This window comes from Salmo trutta, chromosome 4, assembly GCF_901001165.1.
Source record: "Salmo trutta chromosome 4, fSalTru1.1, whole genome shotgun sequence".
Classification (NCBI taxonomy): domain Eukaryota; kingdom Metazoa; phylum Chordata; class Actinopteri; order Salmoniformes; family Salmonidae; genus Salmo; species Salmo trutta.
The window spans coordinates 68,655,160-68,673,378 of record NC_042960.1 but is presented as its reverse complement, the minus strand read 5'-3'; the positions used below and the strand labels follow the sequence as shown (position 1 = coordinate 68,673,378).

Here is an 18,219-nt window from a genome sequence, read left to right as displayed (position 1 = left end):
TAATGCCGGGCTATGTACTTAGATTATTGCAAAATGTGCTTAATCCGAAAAGCTATTTTAAAATCGGACATATCGAGTGCATAGAGGGGTAATGTATCTATAATTCTTAAAATAATTGTTATGCTTTTTGTGAACGTTTATCGTGAGTAATTTAGCAAACTGTTAGTAAATTCACCGGAAGTTTGCGGTGGTTATGCTTTTTCTGAACGTCACATGCTAATGTAAAAAGCTGGTTTTTGATATAAATATGAACTTGATTGAACAGACATGCATGTATTGTATAACACAATGTCCTAGGTGTGTCATCTGATGAAGATTATAAAAGGTTAGTGCTGCATTTAGCTGTGGTTTGGGTTTATGTGACATGATATGCTAGCTTGAAAAATGGGTGTCTGATTTTTTCTGGCTGGGTACTCTGCTGACATAATCTAATGTTTTGCTTTCGTTGTAAAGCCTTTTTGAAATCGGACAGTGGGGTTAGATTAACGAGATTCTTGTCTTTAAATAGCTGTGAAATAGTCATATGTTTGAGAAATTGAAGTTATAGCATTTCTAACGATTCAAAAATCGCGCCACTGGATTTCAGTGGCTGTTACGTAGGTGGGACGAGTTCGTCCCACATGTACTAGAGAGGTTAACCTCTCTGGGCTATGTGGGACGATTTCGTCCCACCTACGTAACGCTATTGTAATTCCAATGGCGCGATTTTTGAATCGTTAGAAATACTATTACTTCAATTTCTCAAACATATGACTATTTCACAGCTATTTAAAGACAAGAATCTCGTTAATCTAACCCCACTGTCCGATTTCAAAAAGGCTTTACAACGAAAGCAAAACATTAGATTATGTCAGCAGAGTGCCCAGCCAGAAAAAATCTGACACCCATTTTTCAAGCTAGCATATCATGTCACATAAACCCAAACCACAGCTAAATGCAGCACTAACCTTTGATGATCTTCATCAGATGACACACCTAGGACATTGTGTTATACAATACATGCATGTCTGTTCAATCAAGTTCATATTTATATCAAAAACCAGCTTTTTACATTAGCATGTGACGTTCAGAAAAAAAACCACCGCAAACTTACGGTGAATTTACTAACAGTTTGCTAAATTACTCACGATAAACGTTCACAAAAAGCATAACAATAATTTTAAGAATTATAGATACATTACTCCTCTATGCACTCGATATGTCCGATTTTAAAATAGCTTTTCGGATGAAGCACATTTTGCAATAATCTAAGTACATAGCCCGGCATTACAGGGCTAGCTATTTAGATACCCACCCAGTTCAGCCTCCACCAAAATCACATTTCCTATAAGAAAAATGTTCTTACCTTGCTTGTTCTTCATCAGAATACACTGCCAGGACTTCTACTTCAATAACAAATGTTGGTTTGGTCCCAAATAATCCATCGTTATGTTCCAAAAGCGACGTTTTGTTCGTGAGTTCTAGACACTATCAGAATGCTTTTTCACGGTCCCACGCATGGCGCGTTGGCTTGTCAAAAATGTCTAAATATTCCATTACCGTACTTCGAAGCATGTCAACCGCTGTTTAAAACCAATTTTTATGCCATTTATGTCGTAGAGAAGTGATAATATTCCGACCGGGAGTATGCATTGAGCCTAAACAGCCGAATAAAATTTCTCCTCAGAAGCGACTCATGCACGCGCATCATTGAAAGGTCCTCGGAGCAGCCACTTACAAAAGGTGATAATATGTTTCAACCTGAGGCTCCCTCGTAAACCTTCAGGGTTTTCGCAGGCTCTGAGAGCCTATTGGAGCCCTGGGAATTGTCACGTTACAGCTAAGATCCTTACTTTTCAATAAAAAGAGGTAAGACGCACGACTCCTTGTCAGACAGGGTACTTCCTGCTTGAAACCTTGTCAGGTTTTTGCCTGCCATAGGAGTTCTGTTATACTCACAGACACCATTCAAACAGTTTTAGAAAATTCAGAGTGTTTTCTATCCAAACCTGAACAATAATATGCATATTCTAGCTTCTGAGTTGGTGTAGGAGGCAGTTAAAAATGGGAACATATTTTTCCAAAATTCTCAATACTGCCCCCTATACCAAACAGGTTAAGTAGCTATGGAATAATCTTGATTTTAAGACATGTTGATTTTTCAAAAAATCCTGGAATGCAACCAGGGAGACACTGGGACATTTAGTCAATATTTGGAAACAACCCATATTTGATACTGACTGTTATGAGAAAGAGAGACAGCCAGATAGAAGAAAGGGCAGACGGAGAAGTCCTCCCTCGCACTGCTGAAACCTTGAGGGTTGGGGAGTAGCAGGTTGAAAGGAGGGGGGCCAGGAGGAGAAGATAGAAAGTGTATTTAGTTCAGTTCACTTAGCTTTAGGATATTAATCCATTGAGAGACTACCGGTTCCATTGGGTTTTATTTTAAATATGAAAAGTTAGGAGGAGAGGCATGTATTTTAGATTTGATTTTAAGTTTATGTTTGGTAAATTCACTAGGAAGAGATATTATAATTTTGTTGAAAGTAGTTGTTACCCTAACAAAAAGGGGAATGAAAGCTTAGTTGGTTTCAGGAACTAAAGTGTTAGACACTGAACCATTGACCAGACACTATTCTGCACAGCAGGCCGAAATAGTAGCATTGACTAGAGCCGTCGAGATAAGAAAGGAGAGAAAAAGTTACTATTTACACAGACAAGCACATAGGTATTTAAAACCATACAAAGCAGCACAGATAAATCTTGAAGAAGATAAGACACTTAACAAAGAATTGTTACAGGATAGCCAAGAACGAATGCCCCAGGGAGAATTGGACATGTGGAAAATGAAAGGGGGCAATCCTACAAGAGAAGGTCTGACATAAGGATAATTTACTAATCTTACCAAAGACACTGTTTAGATATACGGCAATATTGACACATGGGCGGAGCCATGTATCAATAGGGGGGAAGAATGGTAGAGCAGGTGATAGAACAGGTTAGGAAACACTGCAGGTTAGGAAAGAGTGGTGGCCTAGAGGATAACTACTTCATGGCCTAGAGGATAATTACTTAAATAATTTTTTGTAGAATATCCACTCCAACATTTGGAAATGGACTTATTGAACTATTTTGAAGTGAGGGGAAGAAGGGGTGTTTAACAATAATAGATAAGTATAGCAAATGGGTAGAAGCATTCCCAACTTACTTGGTGGACATGATTATGGTAGCTAAAATATTAGGGCAAGATATTATCCCTAGAGTTGGTTTACTAGGATCTATCTCTTTAAATAATGGATGACATTTTAGCTAATCAGGTAGAACAAATAGAATGCCAGAGTTAGAGACCAGAGCAGGTGAATTACAGGAGAAGATATACTAGCAGAGACATAGAAGTTGAAGATATACTGACAGACACATGAGAAGACTGTTTGTTAAGAACGTTGGGCAGTAACTGAAAGGTGGCTGTTTCGAATCCCCGAGCCGACTAGGTGAAAAATCTGTAAATCTCCTTTTTTAGGCAGATTTGGGCTCTTAACCCTCGTGGTTCTGGATAAGAGTGTCTGCTAAATGACTCACATGTAAACGTAAACTAGACCTCTGTGAAAGGGCAGCAGGTAGCCTAGTGGTTAGAATGTAGAGGTAGCAGGTAGTCTATTGGTTAGAGTGTAGAGGTAGCATGTAGCCTAGTGGTTAGAGTGTAGAGGTGGCAGGTAGTCTATTGGTTAGAGTGTAGAGGTAGCAGGTAGTCTAGTGGTTAGAGCGTTTGGCCGGGCGACAGGTAGCCTAGTGGTTAGAGTGTAGAGGTAGCATGTAGCCTAGTGGTTAGAGTGTAGAGGTGGCAGGTAGTCTATTGGTTAGAGTGTAGAGGTAGCAGGTAGTCTAGTGGTTAGAGCGTTTGGCCGGGCGACAGGTAGCCTAGTGGTTAGAGTGTTTGGCCGGGCAGCAGGTAGTCTAGTGGTTAGAGCGCTGGGCCGAGCAGCAGGTAGCCTAGTGGTTAGAGCGTTTGGATTTTTGTTGGTATTTTGACCAGGGTTCAATACCTGCTATAGTTAATATTGTTTTGATCACCCAAAAGCAACACAGGACTAACAAGAGATATATAGCTAACTGTAAAGTAATGAGTGACCATTTTAGAAAATCATGGGACATATAGTCTTTGGTTGCATGCTATTTTATGTCAATCATATTGCTGCTTGTAGCCTATAACTGATGCTTCGTGGTCTTATGCTGCCATCTATTGGAAATATTTACCAATTAAAAGTTATTAATTCACGTAAAGATATTGGTGAGGCAGTTGAGAAATAAAGTGTATTTAATTTGAGAGATCAGGCTCAAACCTGCCAACCTGTCCCACGCCAATTGCTGGACTTTCACATAGAGGTTACTATGTCACCCAATTCAAACACCATTTAACATATAAAACAAATGAGTCTTGTTTATCAAGTGTTCTGCCTTGCAATAATACATATAATAAAATAACTAATACAAAGCGGGTGACACATGACCTAAAATAAGACCTGTTTTTTCAATACAACTAATAGGAGCTGGCAGGGTGAAACAGAACCTAAAATAAGACCTGCTTTTTCGCGTTTACTTCAAAACTACAGCAAACAGCTGGGTCATATGGTAATATTATATAACTGGGCTCCTTTGCGGATGCAATGAACTAGTTTTATCAGTAAATGTGGTTAAAAATGTAGTGACCAGCCAGCTGGTCGCGCTTGTCTGCCCTAAACAAACCTTGTGTACCACCCCTCCCCTGTTTAACCTTGAATTTAGTTTAACTTCTTGGGGCTACCTGGGACGTTAGCGTGCCCCCCGTGGCGCACCCTTTCAACAGCAGGTGCATTTCAAGAGCGGCAAATTTGAAACCTAATAAATGTCAAAATTCAAGTTTTTCAAACATACAACTAACTTACAGCCTTTGAAAGATAAACATCTTCTTAATCTAACCACGTTTTCCGATTTCAAAACGGTTTTACAGGGAAAGCATAAAGTTAGGTTATGTTAGGAGAGTACATTGACAATAGCTGTGTGCAATGCATTGTCGATTCAAAGACATGCTTCACCAAAACCATACAATCAGCTAAAATTATGCACTAACCTTTTACAATCTCCATCAGATGACACTCCTAGGACATTATGTTAGACAATGCATGCATTTTTAGTTCAATCAAGTTCATATTTATATTTTAAAACAGCGTTTTACTATGGCGTTGATGTTCAGGAAATCGTTTCCCTCCAATACCGGCAGTCAAGTCATGACAACAAAATAATTAATTAATATTAGAAAACATTGCTAAAATATTATATTGTCATTCAAAGAATTATAGATTTACATCTCTTGAACGCAATGGACTTGTCAGATTTAAATTTAACCTTACTGGAAAATCACACTTTGCTATAATCTGAGCACTGCGCCAGAAAAATACGCATCGCGATACAGACTAACCGCCATGTTGGAGGAATCTAAAATCGAAAATACTATATAAATAATCCATTACCTTTGATTCTCTTCATCAGATGTCACTTCCAAAGAGTCCCAGGTCCATAACGAATGTAGTTTTGTTCAAAAAAGCTCATCATTTATATCCAAAAACCTCCGTGTTGTAGCACATGATCTAAGCCAGCCGGACTTCACTTCACTTCAAGAACGGAAAAAATATATTTCCGTTCGTTCAAACATGTCAAACGTTGTATCGCATAAATCATTAGGGCCTTTTTTAACCAGAACATGAATAAAATTCAAGGCGGACCATTGGGTTTTCTTTTAAAACGTTTCGGAATGAGAGTACCCACCATCAAATCGCGCGCCAGGGGTCTAATGGGCCATCAAGTTCCATTGCTCTTATTCGGTCAGATCTAACTGTAGAACACCCAAAACACTTTGTAAAGGCTGGGGACATCTTGTGGAAGCAATAGGAAGTGCCAGAATATTCCTCACCCCCTTTGTTTTTCAATGGCATAGGCTCAAAGTCAATTCAACACATCAGGTATCCACTTCCTGTCAGAATCTGTCTCAGGGTTTTGCCTGCCAAATGAGTTCTGTTATACTCACAGACACCATTCAAACAGTTTTTGAAACTTTAGGGTGTTTTCTATCCATATATAATAAGTATATGCATATTCTAGTTACTGGGTAGGTGTAGGAGGCAGTTAAAAATGGGCACATATTTTTTTCAAAAAATTCTCAATACTGCCACCTAGCCCTAACAGGTTAAGAAACAAACACTAGTCTACGAAAAGAGACACCCAGACGAGAGCCACTAAACAAAAACCACTTGTAAATTTACCAAAACGAACCAACTCTTTACGGATCTGTTCGTCCGTAATAAACGGAGGCAGATTAGACACCACTACTCTTGTCGAAATCAGCACCAACACACCCCTCACATAAATCATACTGGTAACTAGCCGGGCAACAAGACTCACCTTTTACATTACCACAACCACCGCCTTGTTCATTCTGGATACAGTGTATATGTTCCTCTCCCACCTGTTCACCGACCATGATCAATAATTCCTCCACACCATTCTCCAGAATGCACCTGAAGAGACAGCGTTTCTTCTCCACTCGGTTGAGGACATCACACCTCCCAAACAAACTACCCTACTCCCCCCTCAACTCTAACCGATAAACAGTGGAAACTAACAAATAAACCCTTAATGAAAGGTCCCATGTAATGAACCCTCTCTCTAACATGTCCTTCACACCCTTACAGATTAACATCCCATTAAACCGACTGTAGTGGTTGATGAAGGACTGGTAATTACACATCTCCCCCCTCCCCACGCCCCACCCCCCTTCCCACCTCCCCCCCTCCCCCCCTCACTGGTAATTACACATCTCCCCCCCTCCCCCCCCTCCCCCCCTCACTGGTAATTACATATCTCTCATTCGGAGTGTCGGTGTTCGCCTGTGAAGGAAGGACGGCATGTCTGTGAATGAGATGCTATGTGTCAGGTGTGGCGGATGTGGACTGGTCTCTGTGTTGTTGCCAGGCGTTATCTGTCACGGTGGAAGGATCTGAGTGTGTAGGTCTGGTGTACCACTACTCTTGTTGAAATAGGCACCAATACACCACTGGACAATAATATAAATCTATTTTACTTTGTGATACAAATAAGAAAACACCCTTCCAACTAACCCTACACTCATTAAAAACCCACTACCCCATTCCACTACTTTGACCCTATCTGCTCCTGCACCATGCCAACTAACCCTACATTCATTAAAAACCCACTACCCCATTCCACTACTTTGACCCTATCTACTCCTGCACCATGCCAACGACCTGGGAGGACGGGACACCACCACTCAACACACCCTGGAACTCTTCTGAAGTCAAATCTCATATGACCAAATACTTCTCTGGTTCTGAGCTCTTCTCCACTCCATCTACCTCACTTAACTCTCCCTCATTCATTTCCATTTCACCTCCAGAACTCAGTCTGGCGCACGGCTCTCTCTGTTTGCACTTGAATTATAACATTTGAAATGTCTCTATTCCTTTGAAACTTTTGTGAGTGTAATGTTTACTGTTCTTTTCTGGTTGTTTATTTCACTTTTGTTTATTATCTATTTCACTTGCTTTGGCAATGTAAACATATGTTTCCCATGCCAATAAAGACCTTTGAATTGAATTGAGAGAGAGAGAAAGAGAGAGCTCCATGTTAATGTATAGGGGACAGGAGTCAGTCATGGTTACTCATGGTTATGTGATGAGGTAGCCCCACCTGCAACTTCTAAATCAGTGTTGGCCCAATAGGTAATGTTCTCTTGATGTAATGGTCAAGATGTTGGTTTATCCCACAGTAGACCTGGGTTCATATCCCGTCAGTTACATTAAGCAGTCTGATAGGGGTCCAGACATAGTGGGATTGGAGAAGGTTCTCTCTCTCTCTCTCTCTCTCTCTCTCTCTCTCTCTCTCTCTCTCTCTCTGATTGGAGACAGGTAAAATGGTGTGTCTCCTCTGGTCAACAATACTCACCTTGAGAGACTTCACAGCTATTTGGAGATTCTTCAGCATCTTCTCTCTCTCCTGGAATCTCTGCTGGACCTTCTGCTGACTCATCCCCAGCTGCCTCTGTGGAGAATCCCTCTTCAATGAGCTATCAAGCTTTATTAGTCCAGTAGATCAATAGTATAGTAATGTGACATAGGGCCCATAGAGAGGAAGGTCTACAATCCTGAGGAAGTCCCTTTACAATATTATATTATGTTGCTATGTGAATGATTATAGTTTTATGGTAGGCCTACATGTATTAAGGGGTTGAGACTGAACTTTGGACTCATTAAAGGCCATTCAGAATGATAATAGTGTTTGACTTTAGAAAATGGTGATACATTTGGAGAATCTGGGTTAACATGTCAATATACTCAAGGTTTGTGTTCATATTTGTGGATCCATTTCATTTGAATGATCTCATATTCAAACGGCCTTAGTTCCTACTGTATCTTTAATTCTTTGTTTATCAGACAGTCACCAACAAGTTGTTCTGGTCTTACCTGTTTCTCAGTCCTCTCTGCTGCAGCTGACACTGTATCATGGCCTTTATGTTCATCTATCACACACAGCAGACAGATACACTGCTGATCGGTACGACAGTAAACCTCCAGCAGTTTATCATGATGAGAGCAGATCTTCTCCTGTAGTTGTGCGGTGGCTTTGACCAGCTTGTGCTTCTTCAAAGTAGAAGATTCAGAGTGATATTGGAGGTGAGTCTCACAGTAAGAGGCCAGACACACCAGACAGGACATGAGGGCTTTCTGCTTTCTGGTCCCAGTGCAGAAATCACACACCACATCTCCAGGTCCAGCATAGCACAGAGCAGGAGGGGGAGCAGCCTGGAGTCCTGTCTTCTTCAGTTTCTCCACCATCTCAGCCAACATGTTATTTTTCCTCAGATTAGGCCTTGGAGTGAAGGTCTCTCTGCACTGAGGACAGCTATAGACCCCTTTCAGAACATCCTGATCCCAGCAGTCCTCAATACAGCTCCTACAGTAACTGTGTCCACAGGGAATAGCCACTGGCTCCTTCAGTAGATCCAAACAGACAGAACAACAGAACCGGTCCTGGTCCAGCAGAACTCCCTGCTGAGCCATTGAGACGGTTGTTCACTCTCACACAGACAGACGACACAGAGACTCAGATCAGTTTTGTTTCCTCAGAAGAGAGCTTGTGGGAGGGGGAGGGACTTCCTGGTTCTGCCAGAGGGGAGGGGTTAGAAGGAGGGAGGGAGGGGTTAGAGGAATGGAGGAAGAGAGAGAGGAACTGCATGCAACAGCAAGAGGGAGACAATTAGTTTTGTTCCAAGGTTAGAGCCCTTAACATGGAATAAATTACATAATGAATCTTAAAATGTGAGTTGTTAGAATATATGAAGGGTAACAGTTTCTATGAAGTACGTATGTATCATTATTTTAATGACCTTTATAATATATTGACTAGAACAGAATAGGGTTTTGACATGAAATCACAGGGTTTTGTTGGAAGGGTTTATTATTTGAAAAAAGGGTTTTGACATGAAATCAAATAATTATAATATGTACTTCATTGTCACGGTCGTCGTAAGGCGCAGCGGGTACGTGAATGCTCATGTTTAATATTTACAAATTAAACATGAAAAAAATTTACGGCCAACAAAACAGTCTTGTAGGCAACACACAGCAATACAAGGAACAATCTTCCACAATCCCCAAAACAAACATTCTCCTAATTATAGGACCTTCAATCAGAGGCAATGATAGACAGCTGTCTCCAACTGAAGGCCCCAACACCAATTAGTTAAACATAGAAATACAAATGACTAGACGGAACATAGAAATAAACTAACATAGAACAATAACCAAAACCCCGGAATACATACATCTAACACCCCTCTACATACACACGCTCCCCAAACCATTTAAAACAAATGCCCCCTGCCATGTCCTGACCAAACTATAAAAACAAATAACCCCTTTACTGGTCAGGACGTGATATTCATATAAACTGTTACCCTTTATATATTCTAACAACTCACATTTGGTAGATTTATTCCATATTAAGGGCCCTAACCTAGGTACTAAAATATTTCTCTCCTTCTAGACGTTGTATGCAGTTCTCCCTCTCTCTCCCTCCCTCTACCCCTCCTTCTCTCCCTCTACCCCTCCTTCTCTCCCTCTAACCCCTCCCCTCTGGCAGAACAAGGAAGTCCCTCCCCCTCCCACAAACTCTCTTCAGAGGATCACATCCATTTCCTCCAGGTAACTAAACTTGTCTTGTTACATGTGATATGAAATTAACTTAATGTGAAACTATTCACCTCAATCATTATGTTGTCCTGTCCCTCTCTCTCTCTCTCTGTCCGTCCCTCTCTCTCTCTCTCTCTCTCTTTCTCTCTCTCTGTCCCTCTCTCTGTCCCTCTCTCTCTCTCTCTGTCCCTCTCTCTCTCTCTGTCCGTCCCTCTCTCTCTCTGTCCGTCCCTCTCTCTCTCTGTCCGTCTCTCTCTCTCTCTGTCTGTCCCTCTCTCTCTCCCTCTGTCCGTCCCTCTCTCTCCCTCTGTCCATCCCTCTCTCTCCCTCTGTCCGTCCCTGTCTCTCCCTCTGTCCCTCTGTCTGTCTCTTTCTCTCTCTTTCTCTCCCTCTGTCCGTCTCTGTCCATCTCTGTCACTCCCCCTCTTTGTCCTTCTCTGTCTCGGTCCCTCTCTCTCTGTCTCGGTCCCTCTCTCTCTGTCTCGGTCCCTCTCTCTCTGTCTCGGTCTCACTCTCTCTGTCTCTCTCTCTCTCTCTCTCTCTCTCTCTCTCAGTCCATCTCTCTCTCTACCCCTCTCTCTGTCTCTGTCCCTCTCTCTGTCCCTCACTGTCTCTGTCCCTGTCTTTCCTTGTCCCTCTCTCTTTCTGTCTCTGTCTCTCTGTCTCTCTCTCTCTCTCTGTCTCTCTCCCCCTGTCTCTCTCTTTCTCTCTCCAGAGTTATCAGTCTCTCTCCAGTATCAGTGTATCTTCAGTCTTACCCAGCATCGTTGTCCGTCCTCTTCAGTACTTTGGAGATGTGAGTAAGACTGTGTCTGAACTGAGAGAGAAACTAGAAGACTTCCTTAAAGGAGAATGGACCAAGATCTCCACTACAGGTGTGTTGAAAACAATAAGAACATCAACTTTAGACCATTGAAAGTCCCCTACTAGTCATATACATGTGGAATATGGTATGATGATAACATTCCCTCTCTCTGTCAATGTGTTTGTGTGTCTGTAGTGAATATAGTGGATGTTGTACTGCCTCCAGAGCCCAAGACCAGAGAACAGTTGTTGCAATGTGAGTCTCTTTATTGTGAAGTAACTAACAGTCTCTTTTTACCGACACTCCTAACAATCCCTCTAGAAATATATAGCAATAGTAGATCTAATCAAAGACTGGGTATCTATCTGACTCCTCATATTTCTCTGATTTGATCTCTGCTGTGCTCTAATCAAAGACAGGGTAGATACAGTATCTGACTTAACTTATTGTTCTGACTCCCCTCATTGGTCTCTGCTCTGCTCTTCTCCCAGATTCCTGTCAGCTCACACTGGACCCAAACACAGCACACACACACCTCTCTCTGTCTGAAGGGAACAGAAAGGTGACCTATACATCCCAAGACCAACCATATCCTGACCATCCAGACAGATTCACCAACCATTACCAGGTTCTTTGTAGAGAGGGTCTGTCTGGATGCTGTTACTGGGAGGTGGAGTGGACTGGTGATGTTTATACAGCAGAACAGAGACAGATGATGGACTTGGAGACAATAACAAGTCCTGGAGTTTACAGTACTCTAGTGGTGGTTTTTGGTTCATACACAATAATGTTGAGACTAAAGTATCAGGCCCTCAGTCCTCCAGAGTAGGAGTGTACCTGGATCACAAGGCAGGTACTCTGTCCTTCTACAGTGTCTCAGACACAATGACCCTCCTCCACAGAGTCCAGACCACATTCACTCAGCCCCTCTATCCTGGGTTTAATATCTATGGTACTGCTGAGCTGGTTAAACTGTAGTAGGGTCCACATAGATACTAGTCATGCTGGTGTAGTCTATAGCTGAGCTGGTTAAACAGTAGTAGGGTCCACATAGATACTAATCATGCTGGTGTAGTCTATAGCTGAGCTGGTTAAACTGTAGTAGGGTCCACATAGATACTAGTCATGCTGGTGTAGTCTATAGCTGAGCTGGTTAAACTGTAGTAGGGTCCACATAGATACTAGTCATGCTGGTGTAGTCTATAGCTGAGCTGGTTAAACAGTATTAGGGTCCACATAGATACTAATCATGCTGGTGTAGTCTATAGCTGAGCTGGTTAAACTGTAGTAGGGTCCACATAGATACTAGTCATGCTGGTGTAGTCTATAGCTGAGCTGGTTAAACTGTAGTAGGGTCCACATAGATACTAGTCATGCTGGTGTAGTCTATAGCTGAGCTGGTTAAACAGTAGTAGGGTCCACATAGATACTAATCATGCTGGTGTAGTCTATAGCTGAGCTGGTTAAACTGTAGTAGGGTCCACATAGATACTAGTCATGCTGGTGTAGTCTATAGCTGAGCTGGTTAAACTGTAGTAGGGTCCACATAGATACTAGTCATGCTGGTGTAGTCTATAGCTGAGCTGGTTAAACTGTAGTAGGGTCCACATAGATACTAGTCATGCTGGTGTAGTCTATAGCTGAGCTGGTTAAGGAAATGTAACAAGGTTGGGCTATGTAAGGCAAGCCTCAACTCAGAACAACTCAGTAAGGCAAGCCCCAACTCAGAATCATTGAGCTCTCAACTAATCACTTACAGGTGGTTTGTCAACCAGCTTCATTACTGCTATAATTAGTCGATATCAAATAAACATTGAGTGTTTGAAGAATTATCCACGTCTCTCTCACTTGATTAGAATTTCCACGACACATGCCAGAGAACAGAAAGTAGCTGGAGCAGCAGCACCTAAATATCAGCAGAAAAGAGAAATGAAACTGGTGGTTATCACTGTCTGCACCCGAGTTTTGGTGCAATTACAGCCAACTAACACAATATTTGTCACGTCCTGACCTGTTAAGGGTTATTTGTTGTTGTAGTTTGGTCAGGACGTGGCAGGGGGTATTTGTTTTATGTGGTTCGGGGGTTATGTGTATGTAGTGGGGTGTTGTATTTATGTGTTCCGGGGTTTTTGGTGTATGTTCTTGTTTTGGTATTCTAGGTTTTCTATGTTGTGTATTTCTTTGTTGGCCGGGTGTGGCTCTCAATCAGGAACAGCTGTACATCGTTGTTTCTGATTGAGAGTCATACTTAAGGAGCTTGTTTTCACCTGTCTGTTTGTGGGTAGTTGCATTTTGCACTGCTGTTAATATAGCCTGCGAAACTGTCGGTCTGTCGTTCTTTGTTTTTTCGTGTTCACTTTTTAAATAAAATAATGATGAGCACGCAACCCGCTGCACCTTGGTCTAATCTCTATGACAGCCATGACAGAACTACCCACCACAAGATGACCAAGCAGCGGGGATTGGAGCACCGGCCTGAAGGTTGGACTTGGCTGAAGGAACGGCAATATTGGGAGGACAAGTTATGGGAGCTACGGGAACCTGAGAGGCACCCCCAATAATTTTTTTGGGGGGGGCACATGGGTAGTTTGGCGGGGCCAGGATTAAGCCCCAAGCCAACTCCCGGTGCTTATAGGAAGCAGCCTGTCATTAGTCAGGTCCCGTGCTATGAGGTGATATGCATGGCGTTGGGGCCAAGCATTCACAGGCCGGTGTGCGAGGTGCCAGCGCCCCGCATTTGCCAGGGAGAAGTGGGCATCCAGCCAGTACGGGCGGTGCCAGTTCTGCGCTCGAGACAGCCAGTGCAACTCTACGGTCCAGTATATCCTATTCCCGCTGCTTGCACTAGCCGTGAGGTGCGTGTCTCCAGTCTGGCACATCCCAATCCAGCACCACGCACCAGGCTTTCAGTGCATCAGCCCAGTAAAACTCAGCCTGTTCCTGCTTCCCGCACTAGCCCTGAGGTGCGTGTCCCCAAACTGGCACATCCAGTACCAGCACCACGCATCAGGCTTGCAGTGCATCAGCCCAGTCCCAGTCCAGAGTGTCCGGCAACAGTACCTCGTCCAGAGTGTCCGGCAACAGTACCTCGTCCAGAGTGTCCGGCAACAGTACCTCGTCCAGAGTGTCCGGCAACAGTACCTCGTCCAGAGTGTCCGGCAACAGTACCTCGTCCAGAGTGTCCGGCAACAGTACCTCGTCCAGAGTGTCCGGCAACAGTGTCTAGTCCGGAACCGAGTGAGACGGCCTACAGTCCGGCACCGAGTGAGACGGCCTACAGTCCGGCACCGAGTGAGACGGCCTACAGTCCGGCACCGAGTGAGACGGCCTACAGTCCGGCACCGAGTGAGACGGCCTACAGTCCAGAGCTCCTAGAGCTGTCCTACAGTCCGGAGCTCCTAGAATCGCTTTACAGTCCGGAGCTCCGAGAGTACAGTCCAGGGTCAACAGTGACACGAGTCAGGCCGAGGTATTTGGGAGGAGTGGACTGGTCAGGGGGTGGTCTTAGGCCCGAGCCTAAACCACCTCCACTGTTGGAGGTTTGGGGAGGGGGGATGTAGCACAGGAGCCGTCGTTGACGGCACCCACCCTCCCTTCCCTCCCTTTAGTTAGGGGTTTATTTTTTATTTTTTTGTTGAGGTGCATACGGGGTCTGCACCTTGGGGGGGGGGGTAATGTCACGTCCTGACCAGTAATAGGGGTTATTTGTTATTGGGGTTTGGTCAGGACGTGGCAGAGGGTATTAGTTTTTTGTGGTTTGGGGTGGTTGTGTGTTTAGTGGGGTGTTTGATTTATTATTCTGGGTTTTGGGCAATGTTCTATGTTTATGTATTTCTATGTCTAGTCATTTGTATTTCTATGTTTAGGTAATTGGGGGTGGACTCTCAATTGGAGGCAAGTGTTTTCTTGTTGCCTCTGATTGAGGGTCCTATAAATAGGTATGTGTTTGTGGGTATTTTGTGGGAGATTATTTGCTGGGTATAGCTTTGTTGCCTTACCGGCCTGTTATTAGTTGTTGTGTTTTTGTTGTGTACGTGTTTGTTTTGGTTTCCCTTCTTTGTCCATTCAATAAAAGATGAGTGCACATTTCCCAGCTGCGTCTTGGTCCACTTTACCCTACGACAACCGTGACAATAATAATATAGAGATATTGTCTAAATGATATATATTCAACAATAAAATAGAGATATTGTCTAAATGATATATATTCAACAATAATCTCCCCATATGTAACTGTATAGATTTCCCCATCACTACTCCTGGTTTCAGTAGGTCCAGTCTTCAGTCTTTTACATCTTGTTTAACTGGAAGTATTCCTCTATCGTTATTTAGACGTTTCCCATGTTCCTCTCTCTCCACCCCCTTTCTCAACCACATCTTGGACTCAGGTAGGGTACTCCTCCATTCTCAGATGAGAGAGACAGAAATGGTTGTGTCTCTGTGGTGTTTTTTTAGATAAAGACTTTCTCGTCCACCTGATAGAGAAGGACCCAAGGATACGCTACACATGTGAGCAGGCTCTTCAGCAGCCCTGGTACAGTGAACACACACACCTTCTGGTACATATTGTTGTCCCCCAGCAGAGCCTGGCCCTCATGTTTCTCTCCCTCCCTCAGGCTTGATGGACAAGTGTTGTTTTATGTTATTCACTCCAGACTACAACCGTATTTTCTTCCAAATATTTTTGTACCACCCTATAGTTCCCATTACTGTGTTTAAAAATCGTCTGTCATTTTAATGTACGAGAAATAGCTTGACCTGGCATCCTTTGGGGTCTAATATGTTGAGATAAGTGGTATTGAAAAGTATGACAGAATATATATACCCTAACCTATGATCTGTGGAAGAGGAGATATCTAGAGAGAAATTGTCAGTTGTAACCCATTCAGCTGAGGATTTCCGCCCTCTATCAAAATATTACAAGTCATATGACCTTAAAAAAGTGTTCAATAACAACCTTTGGTGTCTAAGATGTTGAGAAAGGTGTCATTGAAGTCTGACATGGAATATCATGCCTAACCCTAACCTGTGATAAATTAATGTACTGACACAATATCCTCCCTACCCACAATTCAGTAGTGGTCTTCAGTGAGGTGCACAGCTGCATGTTTCTGTCCTCCATGACTGGGAAAGATCCAGAAGACCCTACATCCATCTCATTAGATCAGAACAGAATGGATCAACAGTGGTTCATGTTTCTGGTTTACATCCTAAATATATTGTGTTCATTGTTTTCACAGCCCGTTATGTCATGAGAATAAGGACAGGTGTCACATGATGGATAAAAGATGTTTGGAGAATTTGACATAGTGGTTCCCAACTTGACTTCTTTGACACATCATGCGAACAATGCAGTTTAAAGACGTTCACCTTTGGATAAAAGTCTCGTATATCAGTCTACAAGGTTTTCATTGGAATCCATTAGGGAGTCACATGATGACTGGGCCCCTCCGAAAAAACCTGCTATTCAACATGTTTGGCTTGCAGTACTTTTGGCTTGGAGTCTTGCATAGGCAGTTATCTAGCTGCTGTGGTGATGGCAGTAATACTGGAGGAGGTCCTGGGTAAACCCCAGGATGTAGAACACAGTTATCTAGCTGCTGTGGTGATGGCAGTAATACTGGAGGAGGTCCTGGGTAAACCCCAGGATGTAGAACACAGTTATCTAGCTGCTGTGGTGATGGCAGTAATACTGGAGGAGGTCCTGGGTAAACCCCAGGATGTAGAACACAGTTATCTAGCTGCTGTGGTGATGGCAGTAATACTGGAGGAGGTCCTGGGTAAACCCCAGGATGTAGAACACAGTTATCTAGCAGCTGTGGTGATGACAGTAATACTGGAGGAGGTCCTGGGTAAACCCCAGGATGTAGAACACAGTTATCTAGCTGCTGTGGTGATGGCAGTAATACTGGAGGAGGTCCTGGGTAAACCCCAGGATGTAGAACACAGTTATCTAGCTGCTGTGGTGATAGCAGTAATTAGGAACACAGAGGAACAACCTGACAACACACATTACAAAATAACAATAAAAACAAAAGGGGGAAAAACCCACTAAAGTCAATACCATATTGTCATGTTGTAATGACAGGGAGAAAAAATCTAACCTCTAGAACACTACTTTAGATCTGGTCAAAAGAATCTTAGTGCACTACGCAGGGAATAGGGAACTATTTAGAACAGAGACTCTAACTCCTGTATGAAAATCTTTCTCTCCCTCGTCTGTCTGATATATCTGTCCATTTCCCCTCCCATCCTCCCTTTTCATTCTATTCTATCAGCCACACCACTAGCTCCCCTCCACACAATCCATTTACAAGTTAAAGACACACCTTGGAATAAATAACAAAGGAAAACTATTACTAGATGAAGTTTAGTGTTGTATTTTTTATTTCCCATCACCATAAATCATATTTAATCACTGAACAGTAGCAGACCTAACTTCATCTGTTCCTGACTCTGGATAGTGGATTAAAAAGACCATCAATCTCCAATGATATTAAAGTACTATTCTGAACATTACTGATATACTGAGTGGCAAGTCAAGATATCTGCTGGTTTTATTGTTTGGTCAATACACCACCTGCTGGACAGGTTTAATGTTGCTGGACTGAGCAATATGGGAAGATGAAAGATGACACATTTAGGGCCGGTTTCCTGGACATCTACATTGAATATACTTTTTAGTCCAGGACTAGGATTAATCTGTGTCTGTCCCATATAGTGTCTGTGTCTGGGAAACCAGACCAACCAGACCAACCAGACCAAAGATCGGCTATGAAAAAGCCAACTGACACTTACTCTTGTGTTACTGACTTGTTGCACCCTCGACAACTACTATGATTATTATTATTTGACAATGCTGGTCATTTATGAACATTTGAACATCTAGGCCATGTGCTGTTATAATCTCTACCCGGCACAGCCAGAAGAGGACTGGCCACCCCTCATAGCCTGGTTCCTCTCTAGGTTTCTTCCTAGGTTTTGGCCTTTCTAGGGAGTTTTTCCTTGCCACCGTGCTTCTACACCTGCATTGCTTGCTGTTTGGGGTTTTAGGCTGGGTTTCTGTACAGCACTTTGAGATATCAGCTGATGTAAGAAGGGCTATATAAATACATTTGATTTTGATATAGTTTAGTTAGTTAGTTAGTGATACTACCTGTTCAATGCCACTGAGGAGAATTACATAGAGACAGA

The 18,219-nt window shown here is 42.9% G+C and overlaps 1 pseudogene; it reads right to left on the bottom strand.

The window, feature by feature from the left end:
• Window positions 1-6,213: 6,213 nt before the first annotated feature.
• Window positions 6,214-9,187, bottom strand: LOC115193080 (E3 ubiquitin/ISG15 ligase TRIM25-like; annotated as a pseudogene).
• Between the last annotated feature and the right edge of the window lie 9,032 nt (window positions 9,188-18,219).